General features: G+C 45.9%; 1 long non-coding RNA gene across 1 annotated transcript in view; it reads left to right on the top strand.

The window, feature by feature from the left end:
- Positions 1 to 5,687: 5,687 nt before the first annotated feature.
- LOC135321511 (uncharacterized) overlaps positions 5,688 to 26,718 on the top strand; it is a 210,406-nt gene continuing 189,375 nt past the window's right edge. The window contains exons 1-2 of the long non-coding RNA XR_010381343.1: positions 5,688 to 6,055; positions 6,412 to 13,181. This is a non-coding gene — a long non-coding RNA (uncharacterized LOC135321511). The remainder of the gene's footprint in view (positions 6,056 to 6,411; positions 13,182 to 26,718) is intronic.

The raw sequence follows: 26,718 nt of genomic DNA, 5'->3' as shown, positions 1-26,718 counted from the left end.
GCAAATTATGTGCTGCTGTGTCTTAAAAACCTGCTTAGTGTTCACAGGCCCCTTCACTCATGGAACTTTTGGGAGAATGACATATCCTTAGAGATAACACTGCTGACTTTGGCGACTTGAGCAGCAGTATCTGAACTCACTCCTGCTGTTTTTCCAGTGTCCCCTCTAGCCCTCCTCCAGCCCTCCATGCCCGAACCTGCAGTTCTGCCCTCGAAATGCCTATTACTTCTCAGGAAGACTTCCCTATGAAACATAATCATATCCTTCTTGTGGGGACATTCAGTCCAGTGACCTGACAGCAGGGGAAAATGTTTAGTCTGCTCTTGGTAGAGCCTAAACTCTTCCATACTTATTAGAAGCAAATCCAATGAGGAAACTGTGTTGACATCTAACAAATCAGCATAAATGTCTGATGAGGAAGATCAGCTTCCCCATCCCACTCAGGCGTCATGTTGGTGTGACACTCACCATGGCTAACATTTTCTCCTGTGTGCAATGTAAGTTTCAAGACATTATGCATGGCTTTTTGTTTTTCTTCATTGGTCTTTCCACATTTACTGTGTCTGGTGAGATTATATGAATCCTGCTTATTTTCAGCCCAGCACTTACCCTTTTTAAAGGATCACGTGTTTAAAAGGCTAGTGGACAATTTGTTAGAAGATAGAAATCCTTAGATTTTGGTCCTAGAGTTGAATCTTGGTTAGGGGTGAATGAAAATTCCCATTAAAATTTTAAATTCAGTGTTACAAAGTTTTAAAAATAGTTAAATATTAGCCAATTCCATTAAACACTTTAGCAGTTATTTACTTTTAATCCTGCTTCTGGGGCAATTTTGCAATGATTCCCTCCCTTTGTTGATTCCCTCTTTGTCAGAATCCTTGAGAGGCCCCTGTCATCACTGTCAGTATCATCATCATCATCATCATGGAACTGATTCCTCTGGAAAGTTCTAGGAAAATAAACAGATGTGTGGGGTTATGTGTAGGTCAATGTGTGCATATACAATAAGAACAGTTATCAGACATTAGATGCAAGATATCCATTTTATTTAGAGAAGAATGTGGTCATGAAATCCTGATGTGGTGAATGAAGGAGCAGTGGGAACAGGATAGTCAGTGGAAAGGAGGAGGAAGTGAGCGAAGCGGGGAGCATAGATCCTTGGTTAGCCGATCATCAAATTGGTGTGAATGAGGGGAGTGTGGTGGCAGAATCATGTTCCTCCCCTGCCACAGGTTAGCCAACAGTGACATGTTTCTGTACATGGCAAAAGGGATGACAGATATATTAGGAGAAATATCTTAGAGGATTTCGGTATTCTAAATTCTCTATTAGCCTTTTAAACCCATGATACATTATTAAAGTTTAGTGGAGGGCCACAAATAAAAAGGATTCATATAATCTCACCACACATACTGAAGGTAGAAAGACTAAGGAAGAAAAACAAAAAGTCATTCATAAGTGCCTTGAACCTTAAATTGCTCATGGGATGAAATGTCACACAAGGTGAGTGTCACAGCCACATACATAATGCCTGAATGGGAGGGGAGAAGGGGATCCTGAGATGAGACAATAGGGTGAGTAGCCTGGATTGTCCAGGTGGGCCCAATGTAATCACAGGGGTCTTTAAAATTGAGGACGTAGCCCAGCTGAGTTTAAAATCAGAGGGAGGTGTAGCCATGGAGCAGTGTTCAGAAAGGCTGCTGGCCATGAAAATGGAGGAAGTCGTGGGACACAAGCTAAGGAAGGTGGGTGACCTCTGGAAACTGGAAAAAAAAAACAAAAACGAGGAAACATTCTCTTCTAGATCCTCTAGAAGGAAGGAACTCTGCTGGCAATTTGAATTTAGCTCAATGAGAACTGTGTTGGATCTCTGACCTCCACAGCCATAAGCTGATAAATCTGTGCTGGTTTAAGCTGTTAAGCTTATGGAAGTTTGTTACAGTGGTAATAGAAAAATAACATAGTGAGCGGTAGTGTAAGGGATTAAAGTTCTAGGCTGGGGTGTGGAGAGGATTCTGACATTTACACCTAAAAAACAACCAGGTGCAGTGGAAAGGTGTTTTAAGGAAGACCTACCTGGCAGGGCTGTTAATAGGACTGTTTGGTGTGAGGAGAGCATTGGAGTAGAGGAATCAAATAAATCTCTACCAGAAAAATAAGGAATAAAATATAACAGTGCTTCAGTGTTAGTGGATGCAGGAATGGAAATGGGCAGAGAGATATAAACATTACTTTGAAATTAGCTACAGGTTTGATGATAGCATGTTGGGGAGAGTTAGCCGATGTGTGGACTGAATGTTTGCATCCCCTCAAAATCCGTATGTCAAAACCCCATCTCCCAGGGTGATGGTATTGGGAGGCGGGGCCTTTGGGAAGTGATTACTAGGATAAAATAAGGTCATGAGAGTAGAGCCCTCATGAATGGGATTAGTGCCCTTATAAAGGGCCCCAGATTGCTTGCTTCTCTCTGGCCCATGAAGATAGTGGGAAGACAGCCATCTTCAAGTCATGAAGGCTATCATCTCCCAGATGCATTGACCTCAGCCTCCAAAACTTAAGGAACATGCTGGTTGTTTAAGCCACCTGGCCCATGGTAATTTGTTACAGCATCCCAGACTGACGAAGACAGTGGAGAATGCCTCTGAGTTTGACACTGATTGCCTGGAGAATGCTGAAACCCAGGGAAGTGGGCAGCACAGACGTTTACTCATTTAATCCTGGCAACACTGTACGAGATAGAGTCTACATATTCCTCGCTATTTAAAAGGGAAGGAAAAAGAGGCACAAATAACAACAACAACAACAACAACAACAACAACAATTTTTCCAAGATTCACACAGAACCCCTGGAGGCAGAGTGAGAATTTATACTCAGGCAGGCTGACCCGAGAGCCCCTGCTCATAACTACTAAGTCAGATCACCTTGCTTATGTGGATCAATTTTTTTCAAGTGTGATATGAGGGTACTGTGTCCAGTAACTTATAATTTCAAAATAACTCACTGTAAGGGAAACATTAGTCGCAGGCATTGCAAACCACAGTAAGCTACACATACAAAAATAACTCGTTAGGGCAAGATAACCAATAATGTTTTTAAATATTATACTTTCTGTACCTTTGCAATAAAATGTGTATTTATAATTCTGTCTGCCTACAGAATAACTTCATAATCCTGAATGTGGCTGGTGGCTCCCATGGTGGACAGCACGGGCCTAGAAAATTTAAGTGACTTGTCCAGCCTCGCCCAGGAAGCTAGTGGTGGGATCAGAGATATAGGTTGTGACTTTTCCTTCCTATCCAACAAGTCCCTCATGGAGGCTTAGAAGCTTCTCCTTTGGTGCCCAGCTGTCTATTCGTACTTATGACATCTTGTCAGGTGTCCCAGCCTGCTCCTGAACATAAGCCAGTAACAACATCTGCCCTTTTCTGGCCAGGTAATACATTCTAGCAGCTTCCATTGACTTCTTGGCATCAGTTCTTACCTGGAAGGGTAGTGGCTAGAGGTGGAAATGTGTCCACATGACAGGTTTTTCATAAACATAGCAGGAGTGGTCAAGAGAATAAAACGTCAGGAAGATGAGTAGAAGCAGGTCATTTAATATACCAAATGGGTACTTTCAATGTCTGTGTTTCCGAGTCCAGGCTTGTTCTGCTCGTGCATTACAGGCCAATAAATCAGGAGACCAGGTTTTGGGGGCAAGAAATAGCGACTTTAATTTGGAAAGCCAGCTGAGAAATGGTAGAATAATGTCCTGGTGAACCATCACCCCAAGTCAGATTTCAGGCTCTTCTTATATTAAAAATGGGAAGTGGGAATGCTTGGTTGTTGCAAACTTGGTGTATGAATTCTTTGTTGTTAGAATCCTTTGTTCTTGCAGCTCTTCACCTGGGTCACATCCGTGTAAACCTCCAACAAACAAATGTTGTTTTCTATTCTGTAACTTGTTATCTTTATGTGAATAGAAAAGTGTTAATATCCTTCAAAGTCAGAGCCTTGAGAATAGGGTCTCCTGTATATTTCAGGCTCTAGGCAACATTGTTTTACAAAAGGTGCAGAACCAACAAGACTAAGCCTAGGAAACAGGGCACAGGGTTAAAGTCAAAGGAACAGATCTAATATGGAGTCAGATTTTTTCTTTCCTATTTCAGTAGTGCCATGGAGAAGGCAGTTTGGGCAGCTTTTTGTAGGGTCCTGGAGGCTTTCTCAGCCTCTGTGTGCCTCTGTTGAAAACCCTTCATAGCTATCTGGCCTGCTGGAAAACCACTCCGCCTGTTTTGCCCTGAAGATGTGTTCTGTTTATAACTGATCTCTACTTCTTGGAAAACAACTCAATAAAAACTCAGTTGGTTTTCCACCAGCCATGGGCAGGGGTGAGGAATAGCACTTTATTATTTTATGAAAAAAAATAAAAGAAGTCTTAAAACAGCACTGGGCACATAGGAGAGAGTCAATAAATGCTTCCTGGCTGAAATCAAAGTGATGGCTCAGTGATTCCATGGCTGCTGTATTTGCTGAGCTTGCTACTCCTTTGCTCCATTACACATTTTTTTTTAACTGAAAAAGAAATACATGCATGTGGTTGAAAAATTTCAAACAGAGCACAAAAATACACAAGTGAAAGAAGTTTTCCCTCATCCTCTCTTCTTTCAGCCCTCCCTGGAGATGCCACTGTTTACAATCCTTTGTGTGTTTTCCAGATATGCTATGCACATTCCGACCTATGTATGTAAATTCCTTTAAAGTTAAAGTATTACTTATTTTTAACTTAAAGGGATTTAAATCCTCAAGTGTCTTCTGCCCTGGTAATAGAAAAGAACAAATCTGACTCCATATTAGATCTGTTCCTTTGACTAAACCCTGTGCTCTGTTTCCTAGGCTTCATCTTGCTTGTAAAACAATGTTGCCTAGAGCCTAAAATATACAGGAGAGCCTATTTTGAATGCTCTGACCTTTAAGGATATTTAACACTTTTCCATTCATATAAAGATAACACGTTACATAATAGAAAATAACGTTTGTTTTGTTGGAGGTTTACAGGGATCTGACCCAGGCAGATAGCTGCAAGAACAAAGGATTCTAACAACAAAGAATTACTACATCAAGAAGATTGCAAAAACCAAGCTCGTAGGAAAGGAGCCTGAATTCTGACTTGGGGAGATGGTTTTCCAGGACATTAGTTTGCCATCTAGGTCTACAGAAAGTTGCTATTTCATGCCCCAACACCTGGTCTCCCAACTTACTGGCCTGTCCTGCATTAAGGAGAATGAATTTGGACTCAGTAACACTCCTATCTTCCTAGCAAGCTGGGCACTGGAATTGAGGGCAGCTATCCCACACCCAGGGACATACTGTGTGCCCTTGATGGTTCCCCGAGGGTGGGGAGTGGTTTACCCAGGAAGGATGGGGACTATGCACCAAAACTCAGGCAGTATGCTCCTTTTGGGATCTGACCTTGTACCTCCCGCTCCCCGCCAGCACAACACCTGGGACAGTGGAGGTAAGGCAGAGATCTTGCCTGCCTGTGTCCCAGCGTGTAAAAGGGGAATACGTACTCTTTCCAAGGTAGTTCTGAGCGACAACACCTGCGGGTGCTTGGTTCCCAGAGCAAAAGGAAACCCAGCTCCGCTTGGGGGCAATGGGTGTGATCCCCGTAGGGGTCCTGCAGAGGCCTTGGGTGGAGGGCTGGGCCAGGGAGGTAAAATATGAGCTGCGGGCCTTGAAGGGTTAGAGAAGTGTGCAGAGGCAGGACTGCTGCCTCCTTCAGGATGCCCCCAGAGTTAAAACTATTTCTCTCCATCTCTGCTACTCTCCTCCACCCTCCAGATCCCTGCCTTCTCTCTGCTCCTCCTGTCCATGTCTCTCCCTCCACTTTTCCCCTTCTCCCTTCCTCCTCCCATCTTCTCCGTCCCTCGCTTCCCCACCTTCTCTTGCAGAACCCAGAGAGGATCGCTGGCCCTCCTGCGCATGCGCAGTCTGTGCCAGCTGGACCGAGGGTTGGAAGCTGCAACTCCGAGCCGGGGATCGGCCCCAAAGGCTTCTCAGCTCTTTCGCCCGGTAGGACTTTGGCTCCTGCCCTGGCGCCCCGGCCACAGCTGTCCAGGGCCAAGTGTGCACCTGCCGCCTCTCGCCCCAGCCGGGCTCCCCTCAGTCCGCGGCTGGCTTCCCCTTCCCCTCTCCCGCCCGCGAGTCCTCTCCTCCCGGGCTGCCTCTCCTCGGGCGCCGGCCCGTCCCCGCCCCTAGGCGGGCTGTGTCCCGGGCGGGCGGGTTCTGCGGACCCGGACGGGGGCGGGCGGCTGGGGCTGGGGCTGGCCTCCGAGCGGGGCTACAGTCCGCGTCACCCCCCCCCCGCTTTCCCTGCCCCGCGACCCCGGGGCTGCCCTCCTCTCCCTTTCCCGCTCCCTGGGGACCAGCTCAGTGGTGTGGGCGCTGCTCCCCGGGCTGAGAGCCTCCGGCTGTGAACCCCAGCTTCTCCTGGTGGAGTCGGGAAAAGGGAGCGTCAGTGCTGAGCGAGCTTCCGTCTCCTCCCTCAGTGTTTCTGCCCCAGGTAAGTACCTTGAACACTTTCACGTGTTTTGATGGCGGTGCTTGATGATGTCACTGTTTTTATAGTGAGAGGGATTACAGTGTTGAAAGCAAGGCTTGGTTCATTTAAAAATGAGCTGAAGGCATGAGGCTGTGACATCCTCCATCCTTCCCTCTCCCAGGGTGAAACGTGTGGCCGTCGATCTTAAAAAGATAGTTACAGTCCCTAACTAGCCCAGCCCAGCTAGGGTGTGTTAACAGGAACAGCACCACCAGAGGCGTTGGAGACTCAGGGACTTTGCAGTCCTAAAGAGCTCCTGGCAAAATTTGGTTTGTTTTGGTTTTTTTGTTCTTCTTAAATTGTGGGGCAGACTAGTAGTATAGAGGGAAAAATAATTGTCAAGAAATATTTTTTCATTTAACATCTTTATTGTGATATTGTTCACACACCATGAAGTCCACCCACTTAAATGCTACAATTCAGCAGCTTTAGCATATTCACAGTGGTGCAACCATTTAATATTCCAGAACGTTTTCATCACTTCAGAAAGACCAGTGGAAATGAATGACCTATCCACCCCTTCCCAGTGCTGGTTCTAAAGAAGTTTCTTGGTTGTTCCTGACCATAAATTATCTTGTTACCCATAAAAAATCTGGTAGGAAATCTAAACAGAATTGTATTGAATCTGTCTATCAAAGCAAGAAGAATTAATGTCTTTATGGCATAAATTTCTTCTACCCATGAATATATCTCGGACCCTATATTTTCATATTTCCAGAGCCTGGCCCATGGGAAGTCCTCTTTAATTGTTGGGTTTGTGAATGATGAGATTCTATACATCGTTAGTTGCAACTGAAGCCTTTCACAGAAGAGAAAAGTAAACTCACTGAAGCCAAGTGACTCTCTGATGGTCAGAAAGAGTGACAGCCAGTGCTGGAGTGATCCAGTGGACTTGGTGTTTGTAACCAGAATTCTCCAGCACCTACAGCTAAGGGGATCAGAGTATTCTTTTATTTTTTCTAAATGGCGTTTCTTTTATTTTTACTTATTTTTTAAAATTATTTTTTATTGAAGTGTAGTCAATTTAGAATGTTAGTTTCAGATGTACAGCAGAGATTCAGTTATAAACATATGCATATGTATCTACATATGTTTTAGATTGTTTTTAGTACAACTCATTACAAGAAATTGAATATAGTTCCCTGTGCTATATAGTAGGTCCTTGTCATTTATTTTATATTTATTAATGTGTATCTGTTAATCCCCCTTTTCCTGCCTGCTAACCACAGTTTGCTTTCTATGTCCATGAGTCTATTTCTAGCAGCACCGTATTTGCTAGTAATATATGCTGGTTGGCTGCTTTCAGTTTCAGTAATTCCACCTTATCTGTGGGCATTTTCCTTCTGGTGGGCCTGTGTGTGGTTTGCACACGTGATATAAGAGTTGTGTATTTGGGAGAACTCCAGGCCTCATGTAGTGCCTGGTACAGAGTGCCCACTGAGCTGATGCTTGAACTGGGAAAAAAAACATAGTAAACGTTGGAATTTCCACTATGGTTGAGACTTCCAGGTTTCCATAACCTGTTTAGCCCACCTTAATGTTGGCTGCACCCATACTGGGTAATTTGGTGGAACTTCATGGTATGGTGGTGTAGAGACGGGGCCTTGTATGCTTCTTCTCTTTCCGTTTTCTAAGACTCATTCTCCTGGGCCTTCCAGATCCTCCCCCAGAAGTGCCCAAGGCTGGCTTGGTGCTGCGCTGAGGCAATATTTGTTAATAAGACCCTTTCCTCATCTCTTCTGAGCCTCCGTTTCCTTCTCTGCACAATGAAGACTTAGACTAGAAAAGTGCTTTTCAGTTTCTTTTAAGCCATGTTTCCTTTGAGAAACCGAATATACAAATCTCTCCTCCCATTCAACATACAGATTTTGACACATCCTCCAAGGAGTGACATAGCTCTTTGTGGAAAATTGAAGTGATTGTGATTCCAGGTGGCACAGAAAAGACTCTTCAGACATTTATTGCAGGGAGAGGGCAGGAAAGGGGCAGTATATCCCACTTTCTAGTGTGAGCACTGGAACAGGGGCTTGGGTTTAAATACAGTGTCCGAAGTGGCCTCTCTCTAATCTTTTTTTTTTTTTTGCCTCTCTCTAATCTTGCACAATGTGATAAACCTCTCTCCCTCAGTTTCTTAATGCGTCAAGTTGGGGTGATAATAATTTAAGTCTTTTGTGAAACATTATACACATAAGACATTTGTTTCTCGGTAGAAAAAAAACCTGCGAGAGAATCTGGGATTTCTTTAAAAAAAAAAAAATCTTGTCCACAGCACTCTGTCTGTGTCTATTTTGAAGTTCCTTGAGGGTGAGTGTTGGGTCTAAAGTCCATCGTGGGACAGGTGGCCCATGGGTCTGTGTGCCGCAGATTGCCCCCTCCTCCCCAGTCCTCTTCCTCTCAGTCCAGGATGAAGTTCCCTAGTAGATTTACACAGAGATCTTGTGGAAATGGCTTTTCATTTTATTGTTTCACGAAGAAGGGCTGCCATCATGATCTCTGTAGTCAGCTTTTGGTGACCTGAAGGCTATGCAATTACGTTTTTCTATTTAATAAAAAGAAAAAAAAATTACAAGTACAAAATTAGACCTACGGTGGTGGCAGGGGCTCTTGAAAGTGGGGACCATTAGCTTTGTTAGTTTCAGGTGCAGGGGCCTCTGGCCATGAGGACACATCATCGTGCTCTGAAGTTGGAGGGACCAGTGGGCTCAGTGGGAATGTTTACTGAGTGTATCTCATGGGCTGGGCATTGACCTATTTGTACTGTGTGTTCCTTATTTGAGACAGTGAGCTCATTTAACCTCAATAGCCTCTTTAATAAATTAGACTTTTTATTTTGAGATATAATGTAGATTCCCATGTAGTTGTAAGAGATAATATGGAGAGGGCCTACGGACTTTTTGCCCAAGTTTCTTTAAAGGTTCCATCTTGCAAAGTTGGGATACAATTCAGTAATGACTCACTAACACTTTGAGGTTTGTGTTATTGCCCTCATTTCTATTCATGATTAAACTGGGGTTAAGAGGAGCACACAGGCCTGCCCAGGTCACCCATGGTTAGTGTAGAGTCGGGTGAAACGTGGGCTTGGGATTTCCAGGCAGTACCATCATGATGCTCTGTGGCAGGGAGCAGCATTCACTTTGCTTGTTTATTCATTCATTCAACAAGCATTTATTGAGTAAACTCTGTGGGTCAGATGCTATCATAGGTTTATCTGATTCTTCAGCAGTATGGAGAATCCGGTAATGTTTCCTTCTTTTTTTTAATCTGAGAAAATTAGCTCTGAGAGGTTATAAACCCCCCAAAGGAAATATAGCTCATAAATGAGGGATAGTAAATTTGTACAGTTCCTTCTTCTTATGCAGGTGGGACCCTAGGCATTTTACATTTGTAAACTTCCATAATCCAGATATATTCTTGTAAGGCAAGGATTTTTTTTTAATTGAAGTATACTCATGTTTACAATGTTGTGTCAATTGCAAGGTGTTTTTTTTTTTTTTCTTGAATTTGGAATTCAAAAAATATTTTTTGAGGGGGGTAAATAGGTTTATTTATTTGTTTCATTTTTTTAAAATGAGGTACTGAGGATTCAACCCAGGACCTCATACATGCTAAGCATGTGCTCTACCACTGAACTGTACCCTCCTCCCCAAAGCAAGTTTTCTTATCAAGTATTCTGCAGCTTAGGAGTTCAAATAAATTGGAGTTGAAATCCAGGTCTTTTGATCCTACTGTGTTTCTTTGCTTTATATCCTGCTGAGGGGTGTGGAAGCAGTTCCTTTATTCATTCCTTTATTCAGCAGTTTTGAGCACTGACTTTGCATCAGGGCCTGGCTAGGTGCTTGGAAACAGAAAACAAGAAATGACCCTTTTCTGCAGAGGGCGGAGGCCTAGACCAAAAGCTGCGTAATGTGATCTGAGCTGCGGTAGCCATGTGCAGACGCTGAGGACAAACTGTACCCCCGGCTTTGCTTGGGCTTCCCCTGCCTTCTGACTGGTACACACCAGGTCACCGCAACCCAGTGAGGCCCGCAGCCCGCAGCACAGTATGTACCTCGGTCTCCTCTTCCCTCTCGTCAGGGCCTGCAACATGAACATCCCTGACTACGTGCAGTGTGCTGAGGACCACCAGACTCTCCCCGTGGTGGTCCAACCCGTGGGGATCATCTCAGAGCAGAATTTGTTGTGCATCTATAAGCGAATCTCCTTGGTGAGGCAGATCAGCCCGTGCGGCTCGCAGTGGGCACTCTGTATCCACTAAAGTCACCACTATGCGCCCGAGAATGGGTGGAGCGACTTCCAGACCCACCACAAGGTCGTGGGCCTTGTCACCATTACCGACTGCCTCTTGGCCAAGACCTTCGAGAAGCTCCACGTGCAGAGGAGCTGTATGGCACCACGCTCTATGACTCTCGGCTCTTTGTCTTTGTGCTGCATGGGGAGGTGGCCGAGCAGCCGCGCACCGACGTGGCCTTCAATTTACGAGGACTGCCGGGTGGTGGAGAAGAGGATCGAGGACTTCACTGAGTCTCTCTTCATCATGCTCAAGTCCAAGTGGCTGGACGGTGCATCCAACAAGTCTGGGGACAAGATCCTCCTGCTCTACATCCTGTTTGAGAATGAGGACTTCGTGGGACTGGACACAGAGAGCAGGAAAGTCTACCTGGATGCCCGGCCACCCTGGCTATGTGAAGGGTTGCTTCCCTACATCCAGAAAGGGATCAGCAAGGAGGAGGGCTGTCTTGTAGCCAAGGCGTGAGGGAGGAGCAACCCGCCGGTTTTCAGACGTTTAAAAGTGAATCCGCCTTTGTTTCAGAGAGATTCTTCTAGGGTTATTATGGACACTTACTCCCGCTTTTCAGCCAATTACCCTGGTGTGACCCCTGGAGTTGCTGTCCAATAGAGTAGCCAAAGCCACTGATGCTAGGAGAGCTGGGGAGGAGGCTGCTCTGAGCTGAGATGTGCTCTAGGTCAAATGCACATCAGACGCTGAGACTTGTCTAGTAAAAAGAATGTAAACAATCTTGTTACTTTCTTTATTGATTACATGTCAATATGATAGTATTTTACATACAGTAGTATAAGTAAGATATGTTCTTAAAATCAGTTTCTAGGGGTTTTTTTGGGGGGTTACCTCTTTAAATGTGGCAACTGGGAAACTTTCTTTACATGGCTCACATTTCATTCCTGTTGGACAGCCTCTCCTGGGACAGTCTCATCACTTTGCTTATAGATGTCATGCTGAATCCTGAGATGCAGAATGAGGCGCTGGTTGAGCTGGGGGTGGAGCCAGTGTCTCCTGCTTCCCAGGTCCAGCACCTGCACGGCTCAGGCCCTCTCTCCCTGCCTGACAACCACCATGCCAATTTAGGACAACAGAAACACTGCCAGGGGCTTCCAAATGAGCTCCTTACGCAGGGAAATGCGTGTCACGGAGTATGGGGCACAGCAGGGAAAGATTCGTCCTCACTTTGTCCCTGTGATTAGGTCAACGGACCCACTTTGCCTTGGAAGTGCAGACGAGTTCTTCTGGGCTGCCTAACCCCCCTCCTTTTGCTCTGTTTCCCTGTGTATCTATCGAGATGTCCCTCGGGCAGAAGAGGGTGAGATGCCTTTGCCGAGAGGTGGTCCCTCTTTGCTGGGGAGATTGTGGGAATCTGTGTCCCCCCGGCCTACGGCCTCGGGCCTTGACTCTGGAGAGGGCTCATGGCGGTCCCACAGGTGACGGTCGGAGGACCTGGCACGTGCTGCCGGGCCCGAAGTGGAGGAGGTGTTCTGCGATTCTCTGTGAGTCTAAAATCAGATTCTACTTTCTGGTTGTTGGTAAGTTGGAGGAGAAGATGCCAGAGAATTGATAAAAAGATAGTCCAGACCAGTCCTGTGAGTGACAGGCACAGGGGACCCGAGTCCCACCTGCTTGTGGTGCCTGGCGGGCTCTGGATGTATTTTCAATTCCTCCCCGGGCATACCTCTGTGGCTTAAGGAAGGGGCGAGGCATATCGTGGCCATGACCTGTACTTGTCCTCGCAGGGCCCTGTGATATACACGGCTTTCTCCCCTTCCGCTTCTTGTAGATGAGCTGGCAGATGTAGTGGTCTGGGCAAAGCTGAGGGCACAGATGCCAGCACCGTGCCACTCCCAGGCTGGCTCCATTCCCGTCACCTGTCACCTCCTGCTCAGGCCCCAGGCGTCAGTGAATATAGGTGCATCAGTGCAACGTAAGCAGGGACCACCTTCTCCCCCTGGACAGAATGGTGGGTGAGCACTGGAAGCCTGAAGCCCTGCCCCAGCCCCCTGGCCAGTGCCTCCTCTTTTGTCACAGGAGGCACTGGTGATATGTTTGCTCAGCAACTGCTTGGCTCTGAGTCTGCAGACCCACCAGAGAATGCCAGCTTGTTTTTGCCTTTTGAAGTGTGTCCTTGGGATTTGGCGGAGTAGCTGTTTTTGTGCTTAGCCCATAGTGGTTGACACTGTCACCATTGTTTACCCAGAACCTCGTGTACCAGGCATGGCTCTCGGCATCAAAATACAGCAGCGCATTAAACCTCCCTCCTGGTGGGTCTGTCTGTTTTGGTACCATAAGGGCTCAGCCAGCATCTGAACGTCAGTGAGATAACGCGGCCAGTGAGCTCGGGTCAAGTACGCTCTCCTCCAGTCACTTTTACTCCATTGTTGCTTTTACTATTCCACAGTCATTACTTTTTTAAACAATGCTTTGGTGCAGGAACAGAGCCTAATTCTCTCCTGTTACTCTTGGTGGGAGTGAGTAAAATTGTCCAGCTTGAAATGCGACCACATTTTGTAGCTCAAAAGCTGTCTACACGCATCTAGGTGAAGTTTAGGTTTGGGGCGCTGACCACGTTGGGGTCCCCCGGCAGCGCCGCTCGCCTCAGGCCCCTGCCTTCCCTGGAACAATAGGTGAGGGTGGGTCTCACCGTCCCCTCGTCCCTGTCCTCACCAAACTCACCTAAATTCTTGTAATTGCTGTCAGTTATTTTTGTTCTCATGTGTTTCTAATTTTCGCTGTTCCTCTTTTCCTTTTTCTATTTCCCTTTCTATCTTGTACCGCCCTGTGAGCATGTTGTTGCGTCTGAAAAGTGGACTGTGCACACCCTGCATTGGAAATAGCCAGATTGTCCTCCGTGCTGTCCCCATCGCTTTAAAAAGCAAAAACCTTAACAGTTGCCTTGATCCATATATTATCCTAGTCATCTTTTTATTTTCTAGTTTTTTGGAATTTTTGCTTTGTTAGCACATCACCCACTGGTGTTTGATACCTGTTAAAATCCTTGCTTTGAGGAACCAGTTTGGTCCTCCTTATGTTTGGTGACAAATGCGCCCTTATTAAATTTGTTTGATTGTTTTGAAGAAGTGAGATGCGAATTGATTTAGGCGGCTGCTGAGGGATTTTTTTCATGGAGTATTTAAACTTGGAAAGTCAAAATCTGCAGCATCTTCCTTGATTCTGGCTTTCACACAAACGTGCTTGGCACGAGGTTCCGGGCTATTGTTGTGTGCGTGCGTGACGGAGATCCTGGCCGGTGGTCACTGGTGAGAAAGTGGCAGGCTCGGAGATGAGCAGCTGCAGGGGATGCTGTTGGAGGAAGCAGTCACCGATTTTATGTTTTTCGTTTTTTCTTTTTGCATTCACCTTCCCCGTGCCATTTACTTTACTTTGCCTTCATAGAGAGGCAGGATCGGGTCTAAACTCCATGCCACTCTTATTTTTCCTTTACGAGGCTGGTTTTTCTGAGTATCAGAACAACATGGCCTTCTCCTAAGTAGCTGGCTCACTTGGATCTGGTGGACACAGGGACCGCTAGAGGGGACCGTAGCTTCCTTTCTGCTCCAGCCAGTGGGCATTCAGAGCCGGGTCTGTGGTTTGCCTCAGCAGCCATGCAGGCCCCCCTGTACCAGCCTTTACTATTAACCCATGTTGGCAGTAAATAGCTGACTCCATGTCTGTTGCAGCTGACATCCACCACTGACGGCCGTGTCGTTAGTTTGCGGTAATGAGTCTCCAACACCCCAGTCAGCCGTGAAGTGACCTTGCATTCTCACCCACACCCTGGTTCAACTCACCCGGGGAAAGCGTTTGGCCACCACCGTCATGCTGGCCATGAGACCTTGCTTATCCTTTCATGCCCTGGTCCAATTGTGGACACTTCATCCTTCACTGACTTGGTCTCGCTTGAGACAGGCCAGACTTTCTGAAAGAGTCCATCACATTCTGGGGGGGAACAGAACAGAAGTAAGAGTAGCAAGTATGTGTCTAGGCTATCTGGGTTGGCAAATGCAGGCTGGGATCTGTGAAGGCTGGTCTGTGCCTTGGACACAGGCCTTTCCCGTGGCTCCCGATAGCCCGGGGGTCGGAGTGAGAACAGCCTTGCCTGGGTTCCCCCATCCTCATCTGCTCACTGGCAGGTGTGCCTGCTAACTCGGAACTGCCCCAAACCTCGGGCCCTTCAAAGTTCAGACCACAGGAGAACCTTGAGTCCCTTCTCCTGGGCCTCCTTTGTGAGAATCCAGTGCCTTCTGAGGTGACCAGCGGCAGGAGATGCCTCCCCCTCCAGGGAGCTCTCTTCGGAGGACTGTGACGCACTGTACCTTGCTATGAGCTTGTGGGGTTCCATCCGTGGTCCTTGCAGAACCAGAATTGAGACTGGCTTAGCGATAGAAATGACAGGACTGATTCCAGGGCAGGGCCGGGGGGAGGAACAGGGGAAATTGAATGTGACCTCAAACACCTAGGTGGGTTCTGGGTCTGTTACTAAAATCGGGAGCCTGGGAGGTACCTGCCAGGAATCGAACTCTAGAGTAAATGGTGGACATGAGGCATTTTTAAGATTCCATTTGTCATCCAAGCTAGGACTTCAAAGAGGCACTCGGGTCTGTGGCCCTGGGGCTCAGGTGAAGGAGCCGGACCACAGATACACGTTGGGAGTCGTCATTCTTAGCTGGTGTTCACAGCCGTGCAGGTGGATGAGCTCATCTCGAGAGGTGCAGACTGAGGCTGAGGCGGGGCAGGGCTGTGCCTGGGTTGGAGGAAAGCCCAGACCATGCAGCTTTGGTGTGTCAGTCAGTGGCGTTTGGGATTTTCAGAGCAATGGCATTTATCCTTAAGGGTCCTGGAGGTGGGCAGGGCCACCCAGGAAGAAATCTGAAGGGAGGGTTGTGGCCACGCGTGCGCGTCTTGGGATGATGCAGAGGCTGCATGGTCCGGGAGGGGAACCTCCTCGGAAGCTGGAGTCGGAGTGGGGAGTGGGGAGAAGGTAGGCACACTCACCTGTGAGGGAGGGACAGAGGCCTAGGGAGTCTCCACCCTAGCGGACTCTCTTTCCCACGAACAAAAGGCCAGCAGACAGAAGATTTGAGGTGAGAAGGGACGGGCGCTGGGAGAGGAGCCAAAGTGGAGAATGGTGGTTGGACAGTTCTGGAATAGTCTCCCTGCAAAATAGAGTTAAAAATACCCAGATTCTTAAGAAAATTGATAGTGACCTTGGAGGAGATACTTCTTTTTCTGGCCTCCTAAAGGTAAGGCATGTATCCAGGGATACACAGAAGAATCGGGCAGTCTGGTCCGGGGTCTTGACCCTTACCAGGGGGAACAATGCAAGTTTAAAGGGGGAGAAGGGCAGCGGAGGGAAACTAGCCAGGCCTCGTGTCAGGTACCAGTCGGCCGCACTACTTGCGTGTTGCATTCACATCCATGTCTCCCAGGTGGGCGGTGGCAGCCCCCTTTTGCAGATTGGGAAGCCTTCTCAGAGGGGTTAAGGGATTGGTCCGTTTAGCGGCTAGTCAATGCTGTAGCAGGATTCAAGCAGGGCCTTGTCAGACTTCAAGGGCATGTTCTCTCTACTAATTCCGGTACCTCTCTGTTGTACCTGGATTGGTGAATTGGGTCCGTTTTGGAGCCTTTCACAAAAAGAACGATTTAAGTGCCTCAGGACTGTTTCACAAAGCTCAGTGTTCTTTAATGGTTCAGAAGCACCACAGTGATTTTCGCCCCACAGAGGTAAGGTCTTACTCCTTTGACGCTGACGTGGTTGCAAATGACGTACAGGTGCAAAACCAGACTTAGCAGCTTCTGAAGGGAAACTCTCCAGTTCTGCCTTGATAGGCTTTCTTCCACAGGATGTAACCTGCTGCAGCGTAGATCTGAGCTTTCCGTATGGAGTGAGGGTTTGATATCCAAAGTTAGCAAAGAAGGGTCAGATGGAGAAAATCGACGTTAACAATTTATTTTGGGGTTTCATTAGACAAGATGCACTATCGCTTAATGGCCCATATAACGTATGTAATCGAATACAGAATATTGCACTCCTTACTTTCTAATGAGAGCTGTCTTGCAACGTATGGTTGTCTGCTTTGGAACTTCAGCTCAGCCACTAGGGCGCCTGTCAGTGTGTTGGTGTGATTGTATTTACACAGTGCATGTAATCTGGACTTCCTCAGCCCCAAACACTCCAGTGCAGAATCATAGGCTGTAGCCATCACTTAGTTACACAAATACTTCTACAACTATATGATACAAAAAAAAAAAAAAAGAGAGAGAGAGATTGCCTTTATCAAAGTTCCTTTGATTTTAACTGCAAACTGTTGTTGAGCAGCTCTGGTTTCCTTTGGATATGAATATGTACATTTCTTTGCATGTAACTTGGATTTTAGACTAGAACACCAACCTCTTGCTTTCCATGAGCCACAAAACTCATAGCCAAATGACATACGTATGAAACATTTTATTCTTTTCTTCTGAGACAGAATCCTTGAATCTGGGACTTGGGCTGTGATTTTGCTTTTTGCTCTTCCCACCCCTCTTGTTGTCTCACTCCTTTTTCTCACGTGGCCTCCAAGAGGTCATGGTCTCCGAGGAGCAGGTGGACAAACACCAGTTGGTCGCCAAGCAGTCCTGCTGTAGAGGGAGCCCAGCCAAGAGCTAAAGGACATCATCAGAGAGGGCTTCCTTGAAGAAATGGGCTCTACATTCAGTTATGAGGGCAGAGTAAGAGTCAGCCAGAAGAAGGAATCAAGAGGGTGACTCAGGTGGCAGGAGCAGCCCGGGTAGAGGCCTGGAGGCTTGTGGGGTGGGGACTCGGGGAGAGTGCACTGTGTGGTCCAGGGTGGAGGGTGCCCCTGCTTGGAAGGACCCTGCAGTGGGCCTAGGGATGGAGGGCTTTGGAGGAGCTTGGTTTTTTACTAGAACTGACACAGAAGAAGCAGTGAAGGGTGTCAGCAGACAGTGAACCTCAGGAGAGGTACTCCTGGTTTTGCTTCTGATGTTCTACAGAAAGAAGGGGTCGGGGTGGGCGAGAGCAGCTCTGCCCGTCCCTTTGAGACCCACCCCTTCATTCATTTATTCATAACACATGCAATTCTGAGTGTCCAGGGGAGAGAGGGTGGACTCAGAGTAGTAAGCAAAATGTATTGCTTCTTGAGAGCTTAGCAGTGTCAGAAGTTGTCTTAGCGTAGAATGTTCTAGGAACACAGCAGGGGCACCTAACCCAAAGTGCAGAGGTTCGAGGGAAGGAAGGCTTCCTTGACAAACCGTCAAAATGCGCCTGGAGGCAAGTGGGAAGTAGCAGCAGGTCAGGGGGCACCTGAGGTCATTGGGGACCTGGGTACTGAGGTGAGGCTGGGCGAGCAGGGTCGGGGGTGGGGCTAGAACTCTACCAGGGAGCCTCTGAAGGGTTTGAAGTGGGGGTGATGTAATCAAATTTGTGCTTTGGGAAGGCTGTCCTGGCTGTGTGTGTGTGTGTGTGTGTGTGTGTGTGTGTGTGTGTGTGAAGCGGGTTAGAGGGGGAGAGTGCCACCAACTGGGAGGGTCATTAGAAGACCATTGACAGGCCGGGGGGCCACCAGTGGGAGAGGGGCGTCGGGGCTGCTTGGGGACGGCAGGGGCAGTGTGGATGCCGGATTTCCTCATGGGGAAGGCTTATTAACTGGGACCCCCTTGCGGCACCTTGTGGCTGGAAGAAAACGGATGCAGCCAGGTGGAATTTTCTCTTCTTCCCTGCCTTGTTTGATGATCTTAGCTCAGCCAACATTTGGAACAGAAGAGCTAAGTTTCAGGGTACTCCAGGAATTTGTTGAGCTCGTTCGAGTGAGATGTGATAGGATTTAGGCTTGTGTTGAGATCTGCATGTTCACTTAGCTAGAAACGTCCCGTCTTTTGGATTTCCATAGGGGTATTTATTCTTGATAAAGATTGCTTTCTTGGTGAGAGGAAATTTAATACAGCTGCTGTCTTTCTCAAAAAAAATCTTATCTTTTAAGAAATTTAATATTCAAAAGAATAGCAAAATTTAAAAATGATAAAGTAAGGCTTTGGTGTAGTTTCTTTGGATTCTGAGTTAATGTAGAGTTAGAGCCTTTGCATTACTTAAATAGCACATCCTTGTCAGTATTTAAAGAGCTGTTAGTGAGCGCCCCAGGCCCCACTTCTCAAAGCATCATTAAATCTTGCTCTGAAATAGTGAAGTCATAAAGTTCTTGTTGGCAGAAGCCAAACAGTTGGTTTATAATTTGCAGCATAGCACCCTTTATAAAATAATAATAGGTTCAAAATTAAGAAAGTGGAAGATAATTGATTTTTTTAAAGCTGAAACATAAACTCTCTTGTGTTAATGTTGCAACTGGAAATTTCGAAAAGAAAAATCCTACTGTAATATCATCTACGTGGAATACATATATGTCTATCACGTTTGCAATGTAACTGCGCAGTGGTTTTTGAAGACAGGACCATTCCAGCTGAGATACTGGCAGTGATGCTTGCTGGTTTTCAATGGAAGACCCTAAATTTGCCTACTTAGCTTTATTCTTTTCTTTTCTGTTCTCTCTCTCTCTATTTTTTTTTTTTTTTTTGTAGTGAAAGGGCTCAGTAGTGCTTTGCCAGCATGATTTTGGGGCAATTTGGGGGCAGATATCGTGCACAAGCAGTGAGATATTTCCATGCATTTTACTTTCCGGACATCACCATGGAACATGTGGGGGTTTGTGCCTGCAGGCCGGGATGCTGCAGGACTCCCTGGTCCATCACCGTTATGTCTTGGAGCTGCTCCAGTCAGTGAATGACTTTCTGTGCCTTGGAGGTAAGGTGATCTGATGCAGATGATCAGATGTGTAACAAAGTACTGTTACTTGAAATAGAAAACCTAACAAAAATGGCTCTAAAATACAGGATGAAGGAGGAGAAATGGCTGAGCTGCTTGCATGGGGAATATTCTCAGGTGACTCCCTCATTGTGACTCCTGTCACTCCCCACCCCCCCAGCCCTGCACGGCAGTCATGCTGAAGCAAGCATGCACTTTCTCAGAAACACGCTGAATTTCCTTGTGCCTCTGTTTGTTGGCTTTTTTTTTTTCAAAGCACATCTTGCCCTTTGCTTAAATGCCATCCCTGCCTAGTCACCTCTTACACTCATTCTTCTGGACCTCGTCCGTACATAGCTGCTGAATGGATGAACAGAACGTAGTATCTCCATGTAGTGGAACATTATTCAGATGTAAGAGTGAATAAAAAAGAAAAAATAAATAAAGGGGAATATGAAAAAGGCCACCTGCTCTGGGAAGTCCACCCTGACTGCTCAACCCGCCCTTTTCCCTTTGAAACCCAATCACTTATGCTCCTCTCTACTCTTTTTGATAGTACTTACCAACTTCTAATGAACTTTAACACTTTCAAAAAAAAAAAAAGAGAGATGCTGATACCACTTCAACATGGACGAGCCTTCATAACAGCACGTTAAGTGAAAGGAAGCAGACACAAACGGCCACATATTGTTGACTTCAGTGATCTGAAATGCTCAGAATAGGCACATGCAGAGGCAGAGAGCAGGTGATGGTTGCAAGGGGCTGGGTGGAGGGGGGTTGGGGAGTGACTGCTAGTGACAGGGGTGTTCTTCTGGGGTGATGAAGTGTTCTGGAAATAGATGGTGTTGAGGGCTACACAACCGTGAGTGTGCAGAAGACTGCTGAGCGCTGTCTCTGGGAGTGCCTGTGGTTGGGGGCGGATTTATTTTGTTCTCATCCGTGAAGAGTCATCTTGTGCTGAGGCCATTCTACTCCTGTGAGTGGTGAGGCTCAGAGACTTTGCAGAGTCATGTGTTAGTTTCCCCCTTGCTGAGTGTAAGCAAAAAATTTTTAAGCCTGAGAAAGTGCTCCATCTGCAGAAATGTCTTTCAGTTTTGCATGGTGTAAAAATCTTGAGAGATTTTTAATCGTTGAGGACAGCCTGTGGGGGGATACAGCCCGTGAAGCCTGGGTGACACTGGGAAGAGCCACGCTTCCATCCCTGACAGGGGTGGGGATTTCACCCCCGTTCAGGCAGTGAAGGGCCCAGACCCGTGAGCGGAGTTGACAATCGTGAATATTTACGTGTATCCGCTGCTTCATCTTGGATATTAATTTCAAGCTGAGTCAGTTTGTGGCGGCAGCCTCATCCTACATCAGGAATCTATACTATCTGCTCTTTGAGGTGAAGACCTGACAGACTTGATTATTTAACAGTCTCCCTTGAATTGATATCTCAGATTCCTTTGTCAATAGTAAAACAGCAGAGATATAGACGTCCTTTAATGCCGATGTGACCTGGAGCAGGTTTAGTCTCTGTGCCTCAGTGGCCTCATCTGCGGGTGGGGAAGATGATAACAGTGCTTCCCTCAGAGGGGCTGGTGAGGGGAGAGTGAGGAGCACAAAGGGAGGACTTACACGAGATGCTCATGAATGACAAAATTTAGTGCTCTCAGCCTGGTGAGGCCTCAGGGGCCGAGATGGCCGAACAGAGCAGTCCTAGCCGGAGCTCGATCCGTGTTGGCAGCTGTTATGATCAGTATCACCACTGTGGGTTATCAGGCAGTTTTAAGACTTGGTAATAGGAATTCATGAATAATGTTAAAAGATTAGACAACTCAGATCCGGTTTACATAGTTCTCAAGATTTCCTATGAGAAATGGATATTTTTCCCCCATCTTTAATCTGAGTTGAGTCTCTAAAAAATTCTGTATTCCTCCATCTTTTTGATTTAATTCTCCATTTCTTGAAAAATAAAGTCTTTAAATGGAGTTACTGGTTTCTGAACTGAGGGTCTCATGCATGCTGAGCACATACTCTCTCAAGTGAGGTATAATCTCCCCCGTGATTTTTTTTAAACTTTTCTTTCTTAGTATTCAGAGGTTAGAGGCCTCTAATTCTTTTTCTGGAGACATGTCCATGAACCTGTAAATCTATAATCAGTGGACAAAATTTGGTTTATGAAAAAATTCTATAGAACATTCTGCAATCCATTCAAAAGGAAATGCTCATTGACATAAAATGTTTCTCCTTTATGGTGATTTCTAATTTTTTGTCTGCCTTAACTTATTAAAAGTAATCCTCATCATCATAATGACCAAGCTTGCTCTGAGTGGACACCTCCCTAAGTCTAAAATGCTTTCCTCATGTTTTACCTCATAGCAGGTGTTTAAGGGTAGGTATCAGTGTCTCCATTTTTGCAGCTGAGGGATTGAGAGATGGGGCAGCTTGTCCAAAATCTCACACAGCTGGCGCTGGCAGACTCAGGGCTGGAACCCAGGCTGCACAGGATGCTTTCTCAATGGCTCCTCTGATCAGCGCCGTGTTGAGTGGTTTCCCGAACTCCTGTGAGTCCATAAATGAACGATTTTAGCGGTCTCAGTTTGATGAAGCCTTCAAATGAGACACACCAGTGAGAATGTGAGACAGAGTGGCATAAATTGAAATTGTACATTTTCACAAATGTTGCATTCTCAGGCAATGACTTAAAAAGTTTATTTTTTTATTTTAGTGCTCTGTAAACACTAAAAACAAAACATTAAAAATGATTATAGTGCAAAATAGGAGTGGGCTTTGAAAGTCCAACCATTGCTAATGATGTTGCTTGTTTTTCTCTAGTGGTGCTTATTGACAGAAAAATTTACAAAGACTGAATTGGTTCTATGTAGTCTTAGTATGGAGGAAAGTTTTGTCAGTGAATATTGTAAGTAAAATCTTTACTCTTTTCTTTCCTGATGATGAATATGTAAGTTGTTTTCATGGCTTAAGTACATTTCCTCATTTGTGAAATTTGAGTGATGCCGTTTACCTTGTTTGACTGTGAGATGTAGACGCCTTGTATACGAAGCACCCAAGAGCTGCTTAGTAAAAATATGCCGTCACAAGGACAGATAGTTTAGAAGGATCAACTCTGAATACTAAAGAGGGTGGCTTGTTTCTGATGCATATTCAATTTGCATATATATGAATATATGAATATGGCTTAAAGTAACAAGGATTCAGGGTTTTGTGTGTGTGTGCAGTATGAAGGTTTAATGAAATCTGTATCATTCTAGTGAGACAGGGACTAGTTAAATCACCTTAAGCAGACGGCCTTGAAGATTATTTACACAGAATGTGTGTTGTTACAACTCAGAATTCATGTTGCCGTGTAACCATCCACTCAGACATTTAAATTCGTAGAAATCTGACCAGAAGTATTAAGTTTAGAAAAATCCACATTGATCATTTTAAGGGAATAAGCTTCTTTCTTTTGTGATTAAAGAAATTTTGATTTATTTTTCTGCATGCTTAATAGGTTTTAAAATATCAAAACATTGATTTGACATGTCACTTTTTTTTAATAGAATAAAGCTCATGCTGTTTTAATGTGCAAATAAATGTTTTTGTATTTCAATACACTTGTATGATTTCCTGGCTCTTTGAGAAGTATTTTGCAAGATACTTAGGTTACCTACTGTTGGAAAAATACAGACGTGACTTTTATGAATAGAGGTCTAGTACAGATCTGTTGGTTTTTGCTACAGTGCATGACATGAGGCCTAGGAGAGAGAGCTTTGCTGCTGATTGCCGGAAGGACAGATCCCAGATCTCAGTCTCCCCTCCTGTAAAATGAAGTGGCTGGACTGGATTCTTTCCTCTTCTAAGATGAGTTTCCATGAGCCTGTGTCTTTTGTTTATATTCAAGAGTATTAGCAATGTCAGATTAAATACTGAATACCCCTCCCTTCCCCGAAGCAAACTGCAGTATGTGCTACATAAGCTTTAAGTTATCTGATTCTTGTTTCTGATTCAACAGGCAATTTTTGTGTTGCATCTTTCCCGGCAACCTGGAAGGTCTTTTTAGCCATAGGAGGCGCTGTTGCACCTTCATACAGTCTTAATTTTCCTGTTTGTAAAAGAAGGCTTAACAAATTTTTTTTGCTTTGATTCCTTTGCTTAGTGCTTCAGAATAGCACAATGTCCATTATGTCTGTCTACCTGGAAAAATTATTCTGCTTATATCTTTGTTTTATTCTGTCATCTCGCTGTGAACATTTCAGACTTGCTGTGCAAACAATGGCAAAATCGGTCTTTTATTCCAGTGTTAGCAACCAGTGAGCCGGGATTTTATAAAGCAGCTAGAAGCGGCCTCTTGAGCACCTTAAAGCTGAAAAGTGTACTGAGTTCCCTGAGTATTGACCCAGCCGCTGTGTGTCATTTGGTGGGAGGTGATTTTGTACATAGAAGAAGGGGTGTAGTGATTTGTCTTGGGTTTGCGTGCACGCGCTGCCACTGAGCCACGTGAGCCTGAGTCAGTTTGTTCTGAGTTTCTCCCTCGTCTGTGAGATGTGGATGCTCGTATATGCTTTGCAGAATTGTGAGAATTAGAAATTATGTAAATTGTTTAGCACAGTGGGAATGTCAAAGGGCTCATAAAGTTTAGCTCCTGTTTTGTATGAAGCCATCATTTTAGAGTCTTTGGCAATTACTAAGAAACAGGAAAATAAGAAAAGCTGGTTTTATGATGAAAGATATTTGAGGAGGTTCCATAGTTCCTATACCCATAATTTAGCATCAGCAAAGTCAGGACCGTTACACAGTCGCCCTGAACCAATGTTAAGCCACAGAATTTTTTGGTACTTCATATATATTGGGGCTTAAGTGGACCCAATACTTATACACATGTTTTCTCCAGCAGCCAACTGAGAGATGACACAGAAGAACAGACAGGCGATAAATGTCTCCTTTATTACTGATGAAGCCACGTTCTCCATGAAATTCAGGGCTGTGGGAAAATGCATGTCATGATACTGTGTCCCAGAATTAGAGACTCACGCAGTCCCAGTTAGCTCTGGGCCACAGCGAGCCTTCCCTTAATATGATCTGCCCCATCCTGCACAGGGCTTCCCTGCCATGGAGCTGAGCATCCCGGGTGCTTCCCAAGGGTGGCCAACACTGGAGGGAAAGGAAAGGTTTCATATGCCCTGCTTGTCTCTCCGGACTCACACCTCAATCTGTTGTTGTGAAGAGTGCTAGCCGTTGGCCAGGGGTCAGGGGTGTGAAGGGGGAAGCACTCTCCATGGACCAGAGGAGTGTGGAGGAGGCATCCCTTCTCTCAGTTTAAACGGGTGGTGAGATGCAAGAGAAGGGTGCTCTCCAAGAGTTTATAAGAGGGGAAATAAGGATTTCCTTTGGGACTCAGACTAGCCATGAAACACAGAAGATGATTAGTAGGGAGACTTGTAAATCACTTTCTTATTAAATTCACATTTGTTGAGCACCAAAAATGTGCTACATTCTTTTCTGAGCGTTTTACAGAAATGAATCCTTCAATCTTCACAACAAGTGAGTAAGGGAGATTTGATTGTTATCCCAGGTTTACAATGTGGAAATTGAGGCACGGAGAGAGTAAGTAAGTTGGCCAAGGTCACAGAGCTAGTAAGTGGCAGAGCTGGTATTTAAACCCTGGCTGTCTGGTTTCCAGGCTCCCAGGGATGGGCTTTGGGTGTTTACAGGTATCTGCATCCCTGGATCTCTGTACCTCTGTGCATCACTTAGCCCAGAAAGGACAGGGAAAGGAGAGTTACACAGGTGCTCACAGTCGTGTCTCAGCCACTGTCCACGGACAGTGCACCGTGATTGGCGTTAAATGTCTTCTGGGCAGCAGATCTGTTCGTATAACAGAAATTTAGTCCATTGAGTTAATCTAGAAACCCTTCCTGCTCTGCTTCTGTCCATGGTTGCCATGTGACTGCCTGCCCGTGATTGGGCCGTTGAGGAGAATCTGTACTCATAGTTGAACTCTGATATTTCAGTCTGGTTCGTAGTTTCACATCTCCTGTTACATTAATAAATTCAATTTCTGGTTTCTTTGCATCAGTCTCTCATGAGTTTGGTTAATGTGACATCAGTCCATGGGAGCCCAGGGTTGCTGACGGTATATTTTCTGAGCACGTTGTGGCACTTCTACCCGTGCGGACCTGGGTGGAAGATTTCCGCCTTCCGCACTGATTTCCCCGAACAGCAGGGTCCTCTCCCACCCCCGGATGTGAGGCTGTGAGCTCTCAGAGTAGGCCAGTCAGAGGCCAAGTCCACCAATCAGAAAATGATGAAGTCCTTGGAAGTGGGTTTAATAGAAAAAAAGGGCTTCCAGGTAGTCCGATGGGCTGTTCGAGTCCATTTGGTGAAAAGCTATCCACTGTTTCTGGTTGAGCTGCTTCTTTGCTGTTGAAAAGTCTGGATTACATGGAAGGATTTTAAAAAGCAGAAAGGTGTGATTTCATGTGGTACATCCACACCGGTGAGAAGTGATGGATGACCGCCTGGGTGAGGCATAGACAGAGTCTTACAAACTTCATAAAACAGCTTTAAAAGCTCTGCCATCTGAGTGCACTTCATATGGGGTCCAATTCATGACTGGGCATGCTGAGAGGGCAAATAATTGATAATGGCAGAAAGGACACGGAGGCATCAAAAAGGTCTCAGTCATGTTCCCTGTTTAAAGGATGTGGCACAATGTAATATATTTGAGCTGGTTCTTCACTGAACAGTTTTGAGTGTTTTCTGGGACTCCCCAGTGCACCAAGGTTCCGTGCAGCTGGGTGTCCCCTCAGTGCATCTCTGTCAGCGCTCCTCCTGGGCTGACGTGGTGTCACGGGGAGCAGGACGGTCAGCGTCCCCGGCTCCTCCGAGCTCCGTTTCTTCATCCGCAATGCTGGGTTTCTCTTCGGTGTCTACTTAGTAGGTTTGCTGAGAATCACACGTGATGGTTGTCAGGGGCGATTTGTGGTTGTCTCTGTGATTGTCATATAGTGAATATTTGATAGAAACTCTTGTGTTTTATTAAAATTATGGCTCCTAGATTGCAGTGG

This window comes from Camelus dromedarius, chromosome 6 (genome assembly GCF_036321535.1).
Source record: "Camelus dromedarius isolate mCamDro1 chromosome 6, mCamDro1.pat, whole genome shotgun sequence".
Lineage (NCBI taxonomy): Eukaryota > Metazoa > Chordata > Mammalia > Artiodactyla > Camelidae > Camelus > Camelus dromedarius.
Note: the sequence above shows the minus strand (reverse complement) of the source record. Positions and strands in the feature narration are given on the sequence as shown.